The 15,949-nt window shown below is 42.9% G+C and overlaps 1 protein-coding gene and 1 long non-coding RNA gene across 25 annotated transcripts in view; one reads left to right on the top strand and one right to left on the bottom strand.

Moving 5' to 3' along the window:
- The window catches only part of MAGI1 (membrane associated guanylate kinase, WW and PDZ domain containing 1), a 703,366-nt gene that overhangs the window by 59,691 nt on the left and 627,726 nt on the right, over positions 1-15,949 (bottom strand). The window lies entirely within an intron of this gene.
- On the top strand, positions 4,584-5,135 carry LOC140497607 (uncharacterized). The gene is made up of 2 exons (XR_011964754.1): positions 4,584-4,746; positions 4,997-5,135. It is a non-coding gene; the product is annotated as an uncharacterized lncRNA (long non-coding RNA).

The following is a 15,949-nucleotide window of genomic DNA, read 5'->3' as shown; positions in this document are numbered from 1 at the left end:
CATCATCATCGTCACGACCATCATCATCATCATCATCACCATCATCGTCATCTTCATCAGCACAATAATAATGAATAGTAGCAAGCCCTTTTTTATGGCATTTCAGGGTTTGCACAATCCTTTACAAATATTATCTCATTTGATGCTCACAACAACCTTGGGGGGGAACATGCTATTATTATCCCCATTTTACAGATAAGGAAATTGAAGCAGATAAAGGTTATGTGATTTGTCCAGGGTCACACAGCTACAAAGTGCCTGAGGCTAGATTTGAACTCAGGACTCCAAGTCTAATGTTCTATCTTCTGTGCCACCTAGCTGCTTCTATTACCTATGACCTCTATACCACAGTGAGGAATAAGGTTTTTGAGGAAAGAGTGTGGAAAAGACTGAATCCCAGACTTCTAAAATGTTTCCTTTGGAGGAGACCAAATGATAAATTGTATGGCCATGATTAAAATTTATTTAATAAAATTGAAAGACATATTTTTCCCTTTATGGATAGTGGTATAAACTATTTTTTAATGTTAAATAGAAAGATAAATGATTGGTTTTTCAATGACATGATGGCATAATAATCTTCTAGCTGCTGTCCTCTTCTCCCACCCCCAGCTATGGACATCCATTTGCCACCCAGGCCTACTCCTTAAGGCACATTTTGGGGTCTTCTGATTGTCTTCATTGCCATGCATGGTACAGAACCATAGTGTGATCTTTCTATGTGGGAAAGGGAAACCTTGTGAGAAGCTGCCTATCCCAAGTGGAAACATGATGGAGGCCAGGCAGAGGGACAAAGACCTCGATTCCACTTATTCTCTCATACTAGCAGGATCCTGAACCTCTCTTGAGCTCATGCTCCTCAGATTTACAAGGACAGAGCAATCATGCCACCTATCACACACTAACTACCACGACTTAAGGAAAATGCTACAAATAACTCTCAAAGAGCAAATGCTACAATCTACATCACAAACCACTTGATAGAAAAACATATACTTTCAGACAAAGTCATCAGGCTTACATTCAAGCCCTCCAAGACCTGGCTCGGAAAGACCTTTCACCAAACAAATGTGCCTTTTGTCTCATTAATGCTCTTTAACAAACCATGCTACCCACCAACCATTCCTCAGCCCTGGCATCTCATCTCCTGCCTTCATGCATTTGCATGAGACATCCTCTGTGTTATGTACGCTTCTCATCATTTCTGCCTCTCAGAATTCTAATTCTGTGATATCACCTCCTCTGTGAAGGCTTCGCTGATCCAGCTAGTCATTAGTTCATTGTTCCTCTCTCTCCTCTCTCTTTCCCTTGCTCCCTCCCCCCTCCTTCCTCCTGTCTCTCTCCCTCTTCCATCCCTCTACTCTCCTCCTTTCTCTCTGTATCTGTCTCTCCCTCCCTCCTCCATCCCTCTGCACTCTGTCTCTCTCTAGTTAGTGTTGAATTATCTGAGTACATCTTTATCCCTACCCCACCACACTCCCCCAGGTCTCGAGATCACTTTCCACTTCCCTGGTCTATATCTTAAAAATGCCTCCTTATCAAAATGCAGTTTCTCCTATCAGTATATATGTTTTTTGAGGGCAGGGACAGCTGTTTGTCTTTCTTCATATCTTCAACACTTAGTACAGCTCCTGGCATATGGGAAGAACTTACTAAATGCTTACTGACTGACTAGATTCAAACTCCAGCTCATGGTACCTGTGTGAGCTCAGGTAAGTGACTTAACCTCTCTGGCCTCACTTTTCTTCTTGGTAAAATAAATAGGCTGGACTTCTGAAGTCCTTTTCATCCTTAAAGTTAACCATCCAATGATCCTCGCTCTTCCATTGTAGAGGCAGCATTTGAACCTGCCTTCTTGACCAGCCACACTGTCCCTAATATTTGGTCTCTAAAACCTGTACTGAGATCATCTAGGTGGCCCAATGGATAGAGCACTGGACTGGAGTCAGGAAGACTTGAGTTCAAATCTGACACTGACTAGCTGTGTCACCCTGGGCAAGTCACTTCACCCTGTTTGCCTCAGTTATCTCATCTGTAAAATGCGCTAGAGAAGGAAATGGAGAACCACTGCAGTATCTTTGCCAAGAAAACCCTAAATGGGGTCATAGACAGTCGAACATGACTTAAAAGATTGAATAACAAAAAACATCAAAACTTAGACTAGCTAACTGACCACAAATTTGTATTATCCATGCCTTTATACCACTTCTCTGTTCATTACATAATAGTGAAGAGGGCTATAAGACCTATGTTCAAATCCAACTTCTGGCTCTAAGAGTCTGTGTGCCCTTAGGTGAGTCACTCATCCTCAATGACCCTCAGTTTCCTCAAGTGTAAAATGAAGGGACCGGTTGAGAGGGCCACTGAGGTCCTTTTAAGCTATGGATCTTGGATCCCTTGACCTTGACCTTGACCTCAGTTTCCCTATCTGTAAACTGAGGAGGTAGATAACTTCTGAGGTCCCTTCCAGCTCTTAGGTTGTGATTTCCCACTCTTGCTTCTCAAACTGAAGCTGTGATCAATCAAATGAACTATCAGAAGTCCTGACCAAATAACAAAATGAACGAACAAAACCCCTGAATCTGGGAGGCATCAGAGACCCTGGGCTAAAAGGAGGTGGGTAGCTCTAATCAGTAGTTATGGATTTCCTGCTTGTCCCACTGAAAACAACTGAATTACAGGTAAAGACGAATTGCTGTAGGATCTAAAAGACACTGCTCCAGAACCTTTCCTACTGGGGGTGTGGTAGGGCTAACAAGTCACTTCAGCTTTCAGTCTTCCAGACAAATCTCTGACTAGAAGACTCAGGACAGATACCAAGCTGCACTGGTAAGTAGGGGAGGAGTTTCCTTTAGCCTGCCCTCTCTTCAAACCCATTGGTCGACTCCTTCTGCAAGAGATAAAAGTGCAGGATGCAGCAGGACCCTTTAATTTGGCAGCTGATCCAGCCTGGCATGGTCATGGAATGTGGAGGTCAAAGGCCAGGACTCTGAGGGAGAATACATCATGAGCCAGGCTGGAGCTGCCCAAAGAGCTATTACTAACTGTCCCTTTCTTGATTCTCTGGGGTGATGAGGGGAGGATTAGAGAGACTGTCCTTGTTATTCACTTGGAGCTCCTGAAGAGACATTGCAAATCCAAGTTAATAATGGTATTTGTGCATTGGGTCAAATGGGTCAGCATCCACAGTGCAGGTCTGCCTAGAATATACCTGTTCATACCTTGCGCTTCCCTGGGTATGGACATTCTCTATGCAGGAGACTGAGAATAGGGCAACCCCAATGAATATGGGAGGGATCTAAGATTTCATCAGCATGGGAAAGGACCTGCTATGGAAACTCCATTCACTGGTGCAGATGGCAGACTGTTGAGACTTGGTAATTCAATTTGACAAGCATTTATTTAACACCTACTATGTGTTAGGCACTAGGGATAAAAAGACTAACCTCACACTCCCTGTCTTCAAGGAGCTTATATTCTGTTGGTAGATATGTACTAGGGGAAAATAAAACAAAAACAAAGTATTAGCCTTTTTCTATTTGGCTCCACAGGGCAAGATCCATGATTTCATTGGTGAGACACTCCCTCTACCAATATATAACAGGCATCTTTTCTGCAAGAAAAAGAACTGGTAAGTGTGAAGTGCTAAGAAGTCAACTTCTGTTAAGTGACCTGGTCACACAGCCAATATGTGTGGAAGTCGAAACTGGAATAGAAATTGCAAAAAAGAAAAAAAAAAGAAAGAAAGAAAGAAAAAAAAAGACAAATTTAGGGGAGATGTAGGGGGAACTCTGCTAACAATCAGAGCTGTCCAACAGCTGAATGCATTGATGGCAGATTCACCCTCACTGGGAATCTTTAAGTAAGGACATGGCTGTGTTACAGTGGGCATTTTTTTTTGGTGTGTGTTGGGACTTTAGGGTGGACTGGAGGGCCACCAATGGCTGGATTTCTATAATTCTTTGTGATTTGTTTGAGGCACATAACGTGTTCTGGGTCACACAGCTAGTGAGTGTCAGAGTCAGGCCTGCCTGACTCTAACTACCAGAACTCCCCCTGTGATGCCACCCTGCCTGTCCTTCCAATGGAATATTATGTAGAAGTCTGATTCTTCCTCCTCTTCAAACTGAGTCCAAATGGAATACTGAATCCACTGTGGGCAGGCTAAAGAGAACAGTACTCTAACCAAACCTCTTGTCCCATCAGCCTCTAAAACAGAGGTGTTAAACATGCAGTAGGTGGGGAGCATGAACCCACAACACTCCTGGGTGCAGCCTGAACCAGATCAAAATGACAATGAAAAAAAGAGTTGACAAAATAAATAAAAATACAATGAAACATTTATAACATTACATTTTAAAACTAAGTCAACATATGGCCACCAGGCATCCTTACTTACTCCTCAGGAGCCCTGGTTTTTATATGAGTTTGACAACAGCGCTCTCCACAGGACATGTGTATGGCTTTGGACGATGTGTGTGCAGCCAAGAAGAAAGCTGCTCAGCAGAGAGGCCAATGGGTGATGCTCAGAGAACCCATTGTCCTCCTCTGCCTCTCCATCACAATGCTCTGTTCCACTGGAACACAGGCATTAGAGAGGAAAAGCAAGGGAGAACGAACACATCCACCTGCCAATAGCTTAGTGTTCCTCACCCAGAGTTATCTTTTCCAATCAGTGCAGCTCATTAAGCATCTGCAAACAGGCCAGCCGACAGGAAGGACCAAACCAGGGAGTCAGAGGAGAAGGTCAGTCCCTCACTGCCCTTGCTGCCCCTCTACTCTGGGCAGGGCTCCAGGTGGAAAAAGTGTCTCAAGTTTTGGAAAGCATAGATGCGAAAAGAAGTCAAAATATAACGTGGATGGAGGGTGGTGGAGGGTGGAGAGAGCACATTAGAGGCTCCATCGCAGGGCAACATTTACTGGCCCGAATGATGCTCCATGAAAAGTCATCAGCCTGGGACTAGTGTTTCTTTCTGGTTTTTGTTTTTGTTTTTAGACTGTCTTGAATAAAAACAGTAAGAGATCAACCAGAATACAAATGCAGAGTGATGGAGGAAAGATACAATGCCAACTGCGAACTGAGATTTGCCGGGCAACACAAAAATCGATCTGCAGATTAAAAAAAATTTAAACCAGCCCGCTCTAAATAATTAACTTTAATGGCCATTAACCCTATTTTTTCAAAGTAAAAAAAAATAATCAGTACCACTCCTTGTCATCTAGATTTTTTTTTTAAAATAATGGAAGCAAGAAAAACATGTGGGAAAAAAAAATCAGTCTTCTTCCTAAGGCCGTTGCAAATTAAGGAGACTCAAAGGAAGAGGAAGGGAAGCCCCAGCCGGTCACACCAGGGACCCCCAGGGAGCCTGAGAAGGGAAAGCAAGCATCTTTTTCTGTGAGTGAGGAGGGTGGTGGGGTGTGTGTTCCTACATGTGTATTTGGGTAAGGTCAGGTCAAAAAATTATTTCCACTAAAGGACACCAGGATCCTGGTCAACCAAGAATGAAACAGATAAACTTCAGAATGAATAACATGGCCCAGTTTGAGTATGTTCAACAAGAGAAAAGAATTTTCTTTCTCTTTTATTTTCTGCAATTAATGTCCTCATTAATCCTGTATCAGTTTCTCAGGGCAAATGATACCAACTACCAGGGGAAAACACAGAAATCATCATGACCAACTAAAATTTCAGTCATTTTTCAATTGCGTTTGACCCTTAGTGACCCCATTTGGTGATTTCTTGGTAGAGATACTGGGTTTGCCATTTCCCTCTTCAGCTCATTTTACAGATGAGGAAACTGGAGCAAACAGGGTTAAGTGACTTGCCCAGGGTCACGACTACTTGTAAGTGTCTGAGGTCAGATTCGAACTCAGGAAGAGGAGTCTTTCCTGGTGCTCTATCAGCTCACCACTTACCTGCCTGATAAACTAAAATATGTGACTTCAAATTGGACTAATAACTCTGATGATAACTGGCTTGATGAGGGCAGACACTGGTTTCTAGATAGCTTTTATTTCGGCTGCTAGCACTGTGACTGGCACATAGCTCAAATGAGATAACAAAGTGTTTTGCAAACCTTAAGGCACCATACAAACGTAAGTAAGTAGTAGGTAATAACCCTAAATGTTTGTTGAATTGAATCCCTATTCTTTTCAGGAAACTGAGGTCCAGTGAATTGCTAATGGTCACACAGTAAGAAAATGTCAGAGGCAGGAACAGAATTGGGTTCTCCCTGGCTTCACATCTATTTACAACAAGCTTTTATTTAGCACATGCCATGTGCCAGGTCCTCTATGACATGCGGGGGGTACAAATATAAGAAAGAAGAAAGACAGTTCTTGCCTCTAAGGAGCTTACATCCTAAGGAGCTGAGAAAAGGTGGGGATGGGGGAATAGACCCTGGCAGAAGCATGATGCTGAAGTCTGAAAAGTGAGAGGTAAAGTCAAGAAAGCAATGAAGGCTGACTAGCCTGGGTCCTTCTTCAAAATGGAGGCTATCATCTGGAGAAACAACTCCTGTAGAGAAGGGGTGAGCCATCGCTACCAGCTGGCAAACAACTGCCACAGACAGGGCCAGCAAGCCAGCCAACTGAAGAAACAAGGCACCCTGAGGGAGAGGCAGGAGGCAGCATGTGTCAGGCAAATCAAACCACCATGATTACCTTATCCACCATCTTCCCTCCTCAGACTCTGATGGAGATAGCCCTAGACCCTGAACCTAAGAGACTCAGGAATGGCATTGCTTCCAGGCCAGTCAGTGCCCACAGCTGCTGTGAAGATGCAGCCTGGCAACCACTCCTGCGGGTGCTACAACCACTTACTGAAGACCCAGAAAAGGGAAGCTCTTGTCTCCAAAGTCTTTGGCCCTGTCAGATGGTTCAACATCAGAAACAGATAGATTTTACCAGTGGAAATGACATTAAATGAAGAGGCATTAACATCTGCTCTGCTACTGCACCCTAAGGACCATGGGACCTTTCCATCGAACTTGTAACTGACACTTTCCTACGTGTCATCTCCCCCATTAGAATGTGAATTCCTTGAGAGTAGAGGTTGCCTTATTTTTCTATTAGTATCACCAGCATAATGTTTTGTACATAGTAGATGCTTAATAAATCAATCCTTCATTCATCTCTTCATTCCCCAGACCAGATCTGGATTGAGTCTGTTTTGTGAAGTCACTACTGATTTCAAAGACAGTTCTCTTGGAGTGATCATTTATCTCTGGGGAATGGGATGGGGATAACCTATTCATCTTGCCCAGAGCTCTGAGCAGCCCTCAGATGTTAATGACTTTACAGCTCTTCTTCCCCGGGCCAGACCTAGCTCATGACATTAAGGTGAAAGGTTGGGCATACCATTAGCCTTCGCCACTCTAGGGTGCCATCTATTTCTCCCCCAGACATATTTACAAGGCCCTGTGTACTATATAATTGTAGCTGTTTTAATGTAGCTATAAAGCCTGAACAAGTGTCTTCTTTAAACACTACTCAATATACCATCTTTCTCATAATATTGGAGAGGTGTTTACTAGAAACATTGGAAGAAGGAACATGCTTTTATAACAAGCTTTTAGGGTCCCTTGGGACTATTACTTGATGCATTTACAGGCAGTGTGGAGTAGTGGGTAGAGGTCTTCTCACCCTGAGACATCTCTGCCATGTCAGCCCCCATTTCCCAAAGGTGAGTTCCCCCAGGAGGCTCCATTGAATGAATGAATGGAACATCTCACAGGAGGAAAAGCGAGAAGGCTGCAGGATGGAGGGTGGAATGAGTGCTGAATTTGGCTGGACTATGAAGGATATGAAGGTTACTAATGATGGATAATAAGCCTGGGCTTTGGCTATCAAACGGATGAGTCTATACCTGGTCCTAGAGGTAATAGGGAGCCTCTGGAATTCACTAAGCTATGGAGGGCCATGGCAAGACCTGTACTTCAGACACGACTTTGGAAGCTGAGTAGAAAGAGTTGTGAGACAAGGAGCAAAATGAAGGGGCTTTTGCAGCAGTCCAGACAAAAAGAGAAGAGGGTCCGAACTAGGGGTGGTGGCAGGACTGTAATGTTCACTTGGGGCAGCAGATCTGGTTCTTGGGCATATGACCTGGGGACGTGAATCAGAAGATAATTGTAATCTCAATGGCCCAGATGTTTTTCCTATTAAACCACAAGTCCACAGTCAGATCACTTAGCAGAGGCTGTAGAAAACAATCTTGTTCTTTATGATCTGGCAGGTACGAACCTTTCAGAAAAGAACTCAAATGCAGTTCTATCATTTTATAGGAGCAAGTACAACCTCAGAAAGAGACTGAAGCTTCCATTTTACATAGGAAATGACTCTTCCCTCTCTTTATCCTGCACAGAGAGAGGCTGGAAGGATTTAATCAATCAATCACCAAACATTTAGAAGGGAAAAAAACAAAACAAAAACATAAGTCTTTACGCTTGAGAGTTTACCTACCATTAGAATGTAAAACAAGGGAGAGTCACTCTAGCTTCTGATTTTTGAGCCCCTTGAAGGCAAGAATCAGGCCTACTTTTCTTTACTCTTCACTTAATAGGGGCCAAAAGCTCTTCTTCCTCTCAGAGAGCTTGGTGGCTCTAGTCCCTTCTTGGCCTCCACCCGCATCCGTATCTGAAGCAGTTTCTCAGCTCCCAAGCTGACAGCCACCAAACTGGCTTTCAAACCTGACTTGTCACCCCATGTCAATGAATAAATGCTCACACTGTCAGCCATTTTCCTTCTGTCTCTTGTTCACAGCTCCTACATGGCCTTTTGGGACAAGAGAAACTGTAAGTAGTCCTGTTTGTAGCTCCCAGGTAATTATTTTGGCTTCCAGGCCAGGAGGGGAAGGCTTGAGTTCCAACTGCATTATAATATGTAGTGGGAATTATATCACAGGAGCTCAAAATGGCTCAGGGAAAGAATACCTGTGGTTACCTAGAAGGGAGTGAGGGACACTTTATTGGAGTGTGAAGATGATGATAGGGTCAAGAAGCCTTGGGTCCAAACTCTATCTCTGACACTTACTAGCTGTGTGACTTTGGACAATCTCTGAGTCTGTTTCCTCATCTGCAACTGAGGGGGTTGGTCTCTGTTTAGAAGGCCCCTGTATGTTTATTCCATGTACACCTTGATGCATGTGCTGTTGTCTTGGACAGAACTGTCAATTCCTATTTCATTTTGTCTTTGTACTCCCCAGCACCAGGTACTCAGTAGGTGCTCAGTAAATATTTATTGATTGATCATTTTAGCCATGGGGGTTATCTGGAACCGTTGTAGCTTTTCCTTAGCAACCAAAGTGCAGTGTGGGGTGCAGTGGGGGGGAGGGGGGCATAACAATGAGCTTCCTGCTCCTCACATCAGAGTAATGACACCTCTCCATAGAGGGTTTGACCCAGGAAAGGAGAGGAATGAGTGAATGATTCCTTCATCTCCACCCCTGTTCTTGAACACTTTCTGGTCCTAAGTCGGCTCTGGGTTTCCCAAGGAACTGCTTGATTCAGCTCGAGTTCCAGCTGTCTTTGGCGAGGGATGCCCAGAACAAGGTTCAGCTGTGCCCTCTGCTGTTTCTTCCCTTTCATAATCACATGTCGCACTGGCCAGCAGGCCTGCCCAGGCTCCTGGACCACCCACGTGTAGAAAAAGAAAAATATACTCCCAACCTTCCAGAAACAATCAAAAAATGCATCCTTGGGGGGAGATTTGCCAGCCAACACAACACATTTATTAAGGCTACTTTATCATTTTGAAAAACTGTAACTCAACACAGTATTACCAGTTAAAACACAAATGGCAACAAAATCCTAAAGAAATGGAATTTAGATGGCTTTCTATTACATCTATAAATCACTTAGGTGATTTTTTAATGGACTTCAATCCAAAACAGACATCTTCATTTCTACCCTTTGGCATAGGCTGGCATGAAGTTATTAAAGGAAGATGGAGAAAGGAACTCTCCATACATTCTTCAGTGGCCATTCTAATTAACTTTATGGCAACAGGGAAGTCAAGGGAAAGTGTTAGACCTGGAGTCCCATTCCCAAGATTTACTAACTAGGTGACAGCAGGGAAGTCATTTTACCTATCTCCCTTTCCTCATCTGTAAAATGGGAATGATAACTGTAGTATTTCCTTTCCTTGTGGTGAGGTTCAAGTTTAAGATAACACATTTTAAGTGCTTTGAAAACTTCAAAATGTTATATATTTGTTTCAGTTAGCTGATAGAGAGGTGACCTCCAAGACAGGAAGATGTGGGTTCAAGTCTCACCTCTGCCACATACAGAGTGTGTGTTTGTGCCTTTTTCCAGATCCCTACTAAAGCACTACCCACCCAGGGATGGATATTGATGTGGGAAGCTTCAGAATCTGCTATTTGATTTCAGGTCTGATTTTTCCTACCTTTTGATCAATCCACCTTCTCTGTCAGGCAGACCATATAAATCAATTTCTCAGAGCTCCAGCAAGCCTCTTAGACTATAGTCTTCAAGACAGGTATTCAGCTGGTTTGGTAAAGGGAACGTCCTCCCCTGGTAATTCCCAATACTGATAAAATTACAGGTCTAGTCCCTGTCCTCATATGACTGAATATATGCATGTGGTATCACAAAGTAGAGGACCTGGGTTCGAGTTTTGCCTTTTACATCTACTGGCTGTATAAGTCTAGGTAAGAAACTTAAATCTCTCAGTGCCCAAGGCAACTAAGACCATAGATTTCAGGGAAGGAGCTGTCCAGCATTGGTAGAGAGTTTCCTCTTCCTGGTGAAATCACATATCCAGCCCTTACCCAGTGCCTACACCCTAGGTGCTAGACATGAGAAAGCAGTGGAGCATAATGGAAAGACAACCACCTTCAAAGACAAGACCCACATTCAAATCTCTTCCCTTACACCCGCTGGTTATATGACACCAGGTACGTCAGGCAACCTCGTGTACTCTGGGAGACTACAAGCTGCAGACAAGGTGCCAACCTGCACTGGCAGAGGGAATATCCTCACATGAGAGTTCTCCATACCAATGAAATCACTTCAGTAATTGCAGCAGTAACAGCAGCAGCAGCAGCAGCAATGCCCCCAAACCACAACATTCACCCTCTTGCTCAGCAGTAACATTAGTTCCGATCTCACATGTGGAGGAAATCTATGAAGCACCCTGAAACAGGGCACAATTCACAATGATGAGATAGCTCAGCTAAGGCATTTGTCCCTGTTTTATATAAAGTTATCGAGAAAGGCAGACCCTGACATCTCCAACTTGCTCTGGGAAGGAACTATTTCCCCAAGAGTCAGGTTCTTCCCAAGAGAGAGGCACAACTGCAGAGCTTTGAGTTTTCTCTCCCATGCAGAAACTAAGCTTCTTGTAATTCCTCTGGCGGATACAATATCTATTCTGGACTAAATGATCACAGGGCTTGGAGATGAAAGCTCTTTTCCTGGGCATTTTGCAACTTTCTAATGAAGTTCTGCCTAGGGATGGCGATTACTGTGGGCAGCTACAGAAAAACATTTTGCTCCACTATTCAATTTTGGGTCTGATTCTGTCTCATCTGTTAGCTGATCCAAGGCAGGCCATGTGAATCAGTTTTGCTTCTCTTCACTTGAACCGAATCTCAATTTAAGCTTACCTTTTAAATGCTGGGCCCTTTTATGATGCACAGATGCAGAGAAAGCCAAGGACGATGAGGCGGTTTAACAGAACCTTTTAATGGGGAACATGATGTAAAATGATAGACTGTCCTGAATGAGTACATTTAAGACTCCCATTTAGAGCAAGATAAAGAAACTGCAGAGAAATTCATGGCTAGCCATGAAATATATAAGTGCCCAATAAACACTAAATGTAAGGATGGAATTCAACAAGTTTCTCATTATAGAGATCAAATGCTGTGATCCTTCAGCTGTTTCCTGTTGTCCTTTCAGTATAAATGAATCTAATCAAGCCAGATGTAAAACTGAGTGGCAATGTAGCCAGTTTAAAAAAAAAGAATCAGAAATAATTGGATAAAAAAGCTCAATCGGCTTGTGAGCTAACTCATTGGAGTCCGAGCAATCTTTTCAGAATGCTGCTGTCAGTCCCTGCATGGACTGAGGATGGCAACATTGAATAGAAGACAGTGACAAACTGGCCATCAGGAAGTCTGAAACTTACTAGTTGATGGGCAATAGTCACTTCATTTAATCTCACTGAGCCTAATGCTCTATAAGAAAATAAACTGTAGCTGGGTCATGAGGGTCCTTGCTGCACTCTAGGGTGTTGGGGAGGATGAAGACGGGGTACACTGCCTGAGTTTTTTTGTTCTAAGTTGCCATAAGACTAAAGCCAATCAGGTGTCTGCATTAAGTCTGGGACCAATACCGTGAGTTTTTGAGAGTGGAGAAGTGAACTAGCCTGGGTTGGAAAAACAGAGTTGGTTTAAGCTTCCATACTGATCAGCGGTCAGGTCTGTGAATGTCCAGGTCTATATATGGCCACTGTACTTCAGCCCGCCTTCGGCAAGACAGAGAGACTCACTCTCAGAAAATATCTATCAAGTTTAAACGGGAAACAAAGCCATTTGTATTTCATCGCAACAACCCTGTTGTTTTGTGTTCTCCAGGAGCTTTCTTTATGCACGGAGGTCTTTGCTTAATGGAGTAGACCTGGATGTATCAAATCCAATATCACAGTATGTCAGAGGTCTGCGATTTCATGTTGTGAGACATGCCAGTGTGGGAACGCCTTCCACAGGCACGAATCTCATCTTATCGCTCTCTGTCTCCATCTCAAACTCTATCTTTACCTATATCTATGCACATGCAGGCATAAACGCATGAAACAGGAACACATATCTGTACATAAGCATATTGTGTATATATGTTTGTAGCTAAGCATATGTGTGTGTAACATATACCTATGGTATGTGTGTACAGACATTGAGATGGCTAGAAATTGAGTCCGAGATGGAGATAGAGATAGATGAGATGAAATCTGTGCCTGTGGGAGGCATTCCCACACTGGGAGCTCTTGCAACAATCTATTACAGATCTGACATACTATCATATATAATAAGTGCAATATTGTTTGCATATTAGCCTATTGTACATATAGGTATACAATATATATATACACAATACATACATATCACATGTATGTATGTGTATAGATATGGACAGGGACAGAGTTCAAGATGGAAATAGAGATGGAGTTAGAGATGTAATATATACAGACACTGTTTGTAGATAGGTAATATATATTGTGTACATATATGTATGCACAACATATGTACACATTGCACGTGTATACATATGTATATGCATGTGTATTGATAGAAATAGAGTTGACAGAGATGGAGATAAAGACAGATGAGATGAAATTTGTGTCTGTGGAAGGTGTTCCCATGCTAGGAGCTCTCACAACATGGACTTACAGACAATGTGTTATTGGATTTGATACATCCATAACTGCACTAAAGACCTCCATGCAAAAAGAAAGCTCCTGGGGAAGATACAACAAGCTAGAGAGGTGGAACACAAATGACTTTGTTTCCCCTTTAAACCATTTCACAATCTGGCTCCAGTCTATCTTTCTAGACTGCTATCACAAAGGGTTTCTTCCAAACTCTTTGTTCCAGTCAAATTGGCCTATTTGCTATTTATTCTCTGTGTATGGTGTCCCATCTTCTTCCTCCTTTCCTCCTCTTGGCATCTCTAACTTCTTTTAGCTCAATTTATCTACCCCTTTACCCAGAAAGCCTTCCTTCCTTGCAGCTCCCAACCCCCTAAAGAAAACTAAGAGAAAACAAGTGGCTTGAGGCAGAGGCTTGACGTCGTGCCCTGAAAATGGGGAATTAACATGGGAAGAACGCTGGGTTAACCTCTCTGCTCCTCCAGAAATACAGGTTAAGCCACTTTCCAAGGATGGTGACAGGTAAAGTGAGGTTGGAACTTCTAACTTCCAGATGCCAAGCCCTGCTCTCTGTCCCCCATGTCATGTTACCTGTAAAAAACTACAGTAACAAAAGTATGAGGCCCAAGAGAAGGGAAGGAACCCTATGGGACTCCTCTGATCAGTCCATATCTATAGTGCCATGATTCTGGGCAGAAGGCATGTCAGGAAGTTAGTGTGTGTGTGTGTGTGTGTGTGTGTGTGTGTGTGTGTGTGCATGCGCACGTACATGCGTAATATATACTTAAAGAATATATATTTGTATTCACTTATATGCATATACAGCCACACACAGACACATATTACAGATGTAGGTATATATTTAAAGACGTGTAGATATGCAAATATGCAGATCGAATGTGTGTCTACATACATGCATAGGTACATACATACATAATGTATATATAAGTGGTGCAGTGGATAAAGCACTTGGCTTGGTGTCAGGAAGACAAGTTCAAATTTGGCCTCAGATACTTACTAGCTGTATGATCCTGGAAAAGTCACGTAAGATTTAGTTTCCTCAAATGTAAAATGGGGATAATAATAGCACCTACATGCCAGGTTTGTTATGAGGATCAAATAAGAAAATAATTGTGAAGGACTCAGTACAGTGTCTGTCACATAGTGCTATATAAAATATAAATGTGAGCTATTATTATATACATACACGTGTGTGTGTGTGTGTGTGTGTGTGTGTGTGTGTGTGTATTTCTCCATCCACCCATCCAAAGGACCAAATGGATGTAACAAGAGACTTTGGGTGGTGTTTCCTCAATGAGTGTCATCATTGGCATGTTGCATATAGAAGAGGGAAATGAGTATAGCAGGGGCCTCCAAAATGTGCCATGCAGAACTCATTTAAAGAAACCCAAGGATTTAGGTATTTAACCTATAGCTCTGAAGATTTATAGGGAGATGAGAGCTGTCTTCAAGGAACAGAAAGGTTATTGTGTAGAAGAGGTATTCAATTCACTCTCTTTGGATCCAGAAAACAGAAGTAGGAATTGCCACGTCCCAATGATTCTACCTCCTCCCCATTCCTCACAGACACCCCTTTCTCCTCACTCACAGGATAAGAGCCCCCTTGCCACCATGGGCTCTTATTATCTGTCACCTGAACTCCTGAAATACTCCTAATTTGTCTCCCTACATCCAATCCACCCATCAATCAAGGAGCATTCATTCAGGCTCTTTCTTCTTTAAGTTGGCCTCTACTCAGCTGCCACATGAATATTGTTAGAGTGCAGATTTGACCATGTCAAGTCCTGGTTCTGGACATTCCAACTGCCTCCCCATTGCCTCCTCAGGTAATATGTTTAGTTCCTCTGTTTAGCATTTGAAACCCTTAGATTGAGCAGTCTTTCCAGGCTAGTAAGAGTAAGAACTGGCCTCCGTCTCACTTTACACTCCAGTTAAAGTGACCTTCACAGCATCCATTCTCCCAACTCCATGCATAGCCTCACATCACCTCATCTTTGCCTCCTGGTATTCCCAAACCCTCTGGATGGCTCAGCTCAAGGGCTACATCATCAAAGAGGCCTTTTCTGATTACCCCAGTTATTACCAATTCCCCTAGTTCTTACTGTTCCTCCAATCACTGTGTGTTTATCTCCTATGCAGCCTACATTGACTTATCTAGGGATATAGGTTGTTTAAGCTCAGAAGAAGTGACATTCATGCTTCGGGTTCAAACCTCACATCCTAAACTTTCCAACGCCTATGACTCTAGATTTAACCTCCATGAGCCACCAGTTCCTAGCTGTATAACTGAGGTGGTTGGACTAGCTATAACCTCTGAAATACATCTGAGCCCTAGAGCCAGGATCCTCTGACATTATGGGGAGCAGATGTTTCTAGGTTTTTGTTTTCTTCAGTATAAGGAAGACCTTCCTAATAATTAAGTTCCTTAAAAATGTAAATAGCTTCCTTGGGAGCTAAGGAGTTCCCTGTTACAAGCAATCTTCAAAAACAGGCTGGATCACTACATACTGAGATATGGTAGAAGGGGTTCATATTTCAGGAAAGG

This window comes from Notamacropus eugenii, chromosome 3 (assembly GCF_028372415.1).
Source record: "Notamacropus eugenii isolate mMacEug1 chromosome 3, mMacEug1.pri_v2, whole genome shotgun sequence".
Taxonomy (NCBI): domain Eukaryota; kingdom Metazoa; phylum Chordata; class Mammalia; order Diprotodontia; family Macropodidae; genus Notamacropus; species Notamacropus eugenii.
Note: the sequence above shows the minus strand (reverse complement) of the source record. Positions and strands in the feature narration are given on the sequence as shown.